The sequence below is a fragment of the Anastrepha obliqua genome, chromosome 4 (assembly GCF_027943255.1).
Source record: "Anastrepha obliqua isolate idAnaObli1 chromosome 4, idAnaObli1_1.0, whole genome shotgun sequence".
Classification (NCBI taxonomy): domain Eukaryota; kingdom Metazoa; phylum Arthropoda; class Insecta; order Diptera; family Tephritidae; genus Anastrepha; species Anastrepha obliqua.
The window spans coordinates 88,445,438-88,451,947 of record NC_072895.1 but is presented as its reverse complement, the minus strand read 5'-3'; the positions used below and the strand labels follow the sequence as shown (position 1 = coordinate 88,451,947).

The following is a 6,510-nucleotide window of genomic DNA, read 5'->3' as shown; positions in this document are numbered from 1 at the left end:
TGTTAGTAGACCTCGATGCGTAGAATTGATCGCCTCTCTCTTCGCTTTGTCAAGGTTCAGTAATGCTGTAACAACAACAATAATACTTTTTAACAAAGTGCAATGATCTCATATTGAAACGATTTGCTCTTACCGATGATTCTTGACGAACTTTGATGTAAAGATGTTCTAAAATCTGTAAATGTTTTTAATTATAAAAAATATTTAAAATGGAATTTATAAAATACATATTAAAAATGCCTTATATCTACAGTTAAGGAGAAAGTTTCTAGCTATATTCTGAACAGGATTGCCAACTGGTTGAAATGTCGAATACAATTAAAGAATGCACAAGTTTTGTGATATATTAAAATATGGCTGTTAAAGGAAGGAGAAGGTTTCTAGCTATATTCTGAACAGGGTTGCCACGCATTTTATAAGTCAAATATAATAAAATACTACACGAGGTATGGGAAATATTAAAATATGCGTGTGAAAGGTTCGTTTCGCTGAATAGAAGGTTTATAGATATATTTTTGACGGCGTTGCCACCTGTTTGAAACGTCGAATTAAATAAAATTATGCACAAGTTATTTAAATTATGAAAATATGAATGTTAAAGAAAGCAGAAGGTTTATAGTTATATTTTTTTAGAGCGTTGCCACCTGTTTGAGAAGTCGAATTAAAAGAAATTGTACAAAAATTATGTGAAATATTAAAATATGAGTATCAAAAGGTTTGTACGTTGGGCAGAAGGTTTATAACTATATTTTGAAGAGAGTTGCCACCTGCTTGAAAAGTCAAATTGAATTAAATTAAACACAAATTATATGAAATATTAAAATATGAGTGTTAAATGGTTCTTTTCGTTGAGGAGAAGTTTTATAACCACGTTTTGAAGAGAGTTGACACCTGCTTGAAAAGCCAAATTTAATTAAATAAAATATTAAAATATGACTGTCGAAGGGAGCAGAAGGTTTATAGCTATGTTTGAAGAGAGTTGCCACCTGCTTGAAAAGTCGAATTAAATTTAATTATACACAAGTTATATGAATTATATAAAAATACATGTGAGCCAAAGCGTTGTCTCAGCGAAAAGTATTTTCCCAGCTATATTTTGAAGAGAGTTGCCACCTGCTTGAAAATTAAAATTTATAACAATTATACTTCAAATCTAATATTAATTGATTGGTGTCAAAAAGTTCAACTCGGCGGTTCATAGCTATATTTTGAAGAGGGCTGCCACCTGTTTGAAAGTCAAATTTAATTAAATCATACACAAGTTATACGAGTATGGTATATGGGAGAAATCGGAATGCGTTTTCTGTTTAATAGTTATTTGCGGCCTCTGATAACTTTCTTAGAGACAAATTATTTAGTGTTTTTTATTTACTTACTTTATTTAGCTGACAACTACAACCGATAATCGGTCTTGGCCGCTACCAAAATGTTGCGCTAATCGCCTCTGCATTGCGCCTGTTGAAGCCAATTAGAAACACCAAGAGCGATCAGGTCGGTGTCGACTTGATCTTTCCAACGTAGATGAGGTCGTCCTTTTTTCGAGGACCAGTTCCACCAGTGCATGTCGAAAAGAGCACCTTCTTTGCCAACGCAGCCGCTAAATTTTACTGCACTTCACTACGTCGATGTCGACACACAGCTCGTGCCTCCATCTTATTCGATATGCATCATTCACGCAAATCGGATCGTAGGTCTTGCGAAAAATGTTTCTCTCGAAAGCTCCTAATAACCGTCTATCGGTGTTCATCCCTCAGCGGGAGGTATTTTTTACCTGTTGTCTTACTTCATTCATATTATCGTGAAAAAGAAAAAATTTAATCTGTGATTTCCAGTATCTTATATTATGATTATAAAGAAATAGTGATTAGTTGTATTATTATTAATTTGTTAAGTGAATTTGAAATATACTTCAGCCCTTATTCCAATTGTTGTCCCACAACGTTTAACTTTATTTTAAATTAAAATTTTTTTGAAGTGAAACTTCTTAGGCGACGATGGGCGACCGAAAATGGAAAGTATAATACAAGGCCATGCAACGTTTTGAGCATTTTCGTTCCGCGAGAGAGAGAAAATATATAACGTAAAAGAAAAGTAGAGAGAGAGCTATACCTTATATATATCTTAGATACACTTTAGGCTATTTTTCCTGACTTTTTTCTTATGGTTGCTAATTTCTAATGAGAAATAACACTGCCTACTTTTTGGCGCTTGTTTGTTAGTGCAAACTTGTATGAAAAATATATTTTTGGTGCCTACTTTTTGGCATTATATTTCCTTGGTGCCTACTGTTTGGGGCGTTTTTTGGTCGCATTTGTTTTTTTTTGGTGTCTACTTTTTGGCGCTTATATTCGTTCGCTGCCTAGTGCTTGTGCGTACTATAAAGTGCTATCCATTCCGGCGTCGAATTTATTGGTATTGCCTTGCGGTAATTTGTGCCGTTTCTGCGGCCCTGGAATCGCTGCGTTTGTGCGGGTGGTAAACGCTCGGAGTAGTGCGCGTTGTTGCCACGGTTTGTGTCCGGCGTTTACCTACACCGGTCGACCCTTCTTGTAAATTTTGTCTATTTGTATTCTCTGCAAATGTTGTGAATTTATTTAGATACATATTCTTTCTCTCTCTCTCTCTCTCTCTCTCTCTCTCTCTCTCTCTCTCTCTCTCTCTTCTCCTCCTCTCTCTCTTTCTTTGTCTACCTTGAAAGTTTCACTTCTGTTATGTGTCCTACGCCACACGCACTTTTTTAATTATAAAGAAAAAAAAATTTTAATTTTAAAAATTTGTACACGCGAGAAGTTATCCTGAGAACCCTGAAATCAATGCTATTCGAGAGAATGGAACTACTATTTAGGTGGTGCAAAATTAATCAATTATGGAAAGATTTATAATATGTGCAAATATCGTCCTACGGCAATCATATTTGACACTAGTGAGCTAGACAGCTGCAGCATACAAACAGACAAGCAATGGAGCACGTAAGGGTCAAAATAAAGATTTCCGTCATTCAAAATATTTTTTTTTAGTAAAAAGTGGAATGGTTAATTTTGCGCCACTCTTTAGTATGGGAATTAAACAAAATTTATTTTGTATATTTTATTAATTTCATTGCAAAAATACTTGGAGTGTTGCCACCTTTTTAAATATAGTTAATTTGAGGGAGGTTCGGGCTCAACTAGTTTAAGAGAAGTATACGTTTGGTTATCGTATTTTATATAACTAATTGGTTCTCGTATTCATTTCTAATTTTATCGGTCTTGCCACCTAAATTCAATATGTGAAATTAAATTAGTGTTTCAAGTTGAACATACCAAAATGAAATTCGTATGAAAGACATTTAAAAATTCACTCCAGATAATTTTTAGCACAGAGTTGCCACTCTTTTAATATCATCATTTGCGCCCTAATTTTTTAAGGCATATCAGCGTACGCCGTGTTTTCGCTAGTTTTTTTTTTTTAAATAGAAATCAAGTGGAATTGCTATTTAAAAGCACGTGAAATTAATTTTTTTTTTATTCCTTAAGTAAATATCGAAAATATTAAATGCATTGGTCATATACATCCCCTCTAACTGTGGTTAACCATGCCCGGCTAGCTCAGTCGGTAGAGCATGAGACTCTTAATCTCAGGGTCGTGGGTTCGAGCCCCACGTTGGGCGCAGTCAGCTTTTTTCCAAAGCAAAAGATTAAAGAAAAATAAAAAATTGGAAATGGAAAATGGAAGATAAAATATTATATGAATAAAAATAAACCCGCAAATATTTGAGGTAATTATGCTTCGCATAAAAATAAAAATAATTAGAAATCAAAATCGCATAAACCCTCATTTGATTTTATCAGCTATGAATTTATCAACAAACAAACAATTAATTAGATCCTCTCGAAAAATTGGACCTGAGCGGTCTTGACCATTTTGGCTCTGCTATTTATCTGAAACACAATAACCAAAAAAATTATTAATCAGTATGACTGTAGTTATGTCCCGCTACTAGAATAAAAACAAAAAATTGACAGAATGGTGCGGTTTTGAATTTGACACTCTAAAAACCGGGGGTTTTCTCAGTTTTTTAATCAAAAAATACGAAATATTGAAATTGTAAGCAACATATTAAAATTTGACACAAATTGGTTAAATTTTTTTTTTTTTGACAACACCAGGTCGAAGAAAGTCGTTTCGAGATAAATGAGTTTAAAGTTTGAGATACAGGAGCGCGCGGACCTCTCTCTACCTAGTAAATGGGCTGTAGAAGCTATAATATTGTGAATTTCCGCATGAAACTTTCACAGTATATTCTTAAGATACTATACTTTTGAAATATCGAAAAAAAAATATAGAAAAATAGATTTTTTGAAATTTGTAGACAACTGGGTCGCCTTAATGCTCATTACAAGCAACACTCAGAATAAATTGTGATCACTTTAATTGTCTTCTGCTGTTGTTTTGTGGCATATTATTACTCTTACGCCAATAAATTATCGCAAAAGGTTGGAACGTTTCCAAATTCTTGAACTCAGTGCGGTAATTCATGTAGCGCTCATCCTTGAACGCTCTCTGTCCATTTGTCATAACATATTTTTAGGATATAAGCATATAATATTTTTATAATTGAATTCATGCTTGTTTAGCTTGCCGATGACTGAGATATACTTACTTAGGCCCATTATGAAACCACAAAATGGCTTGCTGAACCAATGAAGGCCTTTGATAAATTTGTTCAAACCTTTTAAATCAATGCCCGTCACCTGATTTAGAGTATATAAAAGCGAGACAGATATCATATGCTAAAGCTTGATTTTATACAATGCGAAACAGTAACAGAGCTGATGAGAATCATGTTCATCGCGCACTCGGGCCCACTTACGGTGTTCAGCGATGAGACTCATTTTTGGCTTAATGGTTACCTCAACAAGCAAAATTGCCGTATTGAGGCTAAACAGCAACCTGAAGCCATTCGAGAACAGCCATTACTTCCATTGAAAACAACCGTTTAGTGCGGCCTATTGGTTGGAGGAATCATTTCTTAAAAAACGAGGTTGGCGCCAATGTAACAATGAATGACGGAGGCTTTCGCGCCATGATAAACGACTTTTTGATGCCGGAAATTGAAGTCCGTTATTTGCACAACATTTGGATTCAGCAAATCGACGCTAAATGCCATGAAACCCGTGAAATAATGAATTGAATCGGTGAGCAATTTATCTCTCGTCTCGGACCAGTGGATTGGCCACCAAGATTGCGTGATACCACACCTTTGGACTTTTATTTGTGGGGGTATATAAAGTCTAAATACTTTGTGGATAAAGCAGGTTCGAGGGAAGCATTGGAATTCAACATTATTCACGAGATATCGACCGAAGTCCTCCAGCGAGCCATTCAAAATTGGTGTTTACGGATTGCCGAATTACGCCGCAGTTGCGGCCAACATTTGAAAGCGATTATCTTTAAACAATTAATGTCATGAATGGTTGGTTCTACACAAAAGTAATAAAGATTGGCCAATCAATTTGAATTTTCGTTGTTTTATTTCAATTTAAAATCCGATACCTTTCTCTTGGTGTATGAATAACCGGCTATATTTGAACGTTGAAAAATGTTACCGAAAAGTTTTTTTTTTAAGAATTACACCATTAACCCATTTTATTACATTTCTGGTTCTAAAATAAAGTCAATTACTCAGTTAAAAGCTTAGGATTGTTTTTTTGGTAATAAGTTCTTATGTGAACTGTTAACACTAATTATATAAGTAATTGCTGACGGGATTGCCATGCTTGCTCTCGTAAGCCGAAATAGTGCCTACTTCTATGATCCCTGTACACTCAAGAGGCTGTACATAGTCTTTGTTCGTTCATAGTCAGCCTGGTATATGTCTTTTTTATATGGCGGCAACTTCAATTCATTTGCTTACATTCAAAGCAAAATGATAAAAGCGCTGTGTAAAACAAATCCTACTATAGTGGGTTATATGTATGCACAGTTATATGTGCCAGCTACTCTCCTAAATAGTTATGTAAATGTAGTAATGTAAAAAGTGAATATATTAAGGAAATGAATTATAAAAAAGAATTATAAAAAAAAATTAAAAAAAACTAAGTTGGCCCATGAGGGGATCGAACCCGCGACCTTCGCGTTATTAGCACGACGCTCTAACCAACTGAGCTAATGGGCCGTGTAAAATATAAAGGCCAAATGCTGCATTTCCACTTGTCAAAAGTTCTTAAGGCATAGTCAATTTTTGTATACTCATTACAAACTATAAATAAATGTTCTTGAGCGAAAATATGGTGATTTTGTGTTTTGTGTCATAGCAACAATAAAAGACGGCGTTAATTAATACTACAAATTGGGGAATTTGATCGCATTTGTGCTCGATTTTGTGTATTTTTAGAAGTTTTTGCTTCGTTTGCTAATCAAGTTGTAATTTCCAACAATATATATAAATATCATTTTGTTTCAGAATCCTTTGTTTTTTTGCAATTTTCAGCGCAGAGCTTCCATGTTGGTTCAAAGATAGACACATCG

At 34.5% G+C, this 6,510-nt stretch overlaps 2 non-coding genes across 2 annotated transcripts; one reads left to right on the top strand and one right to left on the bottom strand.

Annotated features, from left to right (window-relative positions):
• The first annotated feature begins 3,576 nt into the window (after positions 1-3,576).
• On the top strand, positions 3,577-3,649 carry Trnak-cuu (transfer RNA lysine (anticodon CUU)). The gene has a single exon. It is a non-coding gene; the product is annotated as a tRNA-Lys (tRNA).
• A 2,434-nt stretch (positions 3,650-6,083) lies between these two features.
• On the bottom strand, positions 6,084-6,157 carry Trnai-aau (transfer RNA isoleucine (anticodon AAU)). The gene has a single exon. It is a non-coding gene; the product is annotated as a tRNA-Ile (tRNA).
• Between the last annotated feature and the right edge of the window lie 353 nt (positions 6,158-6,510).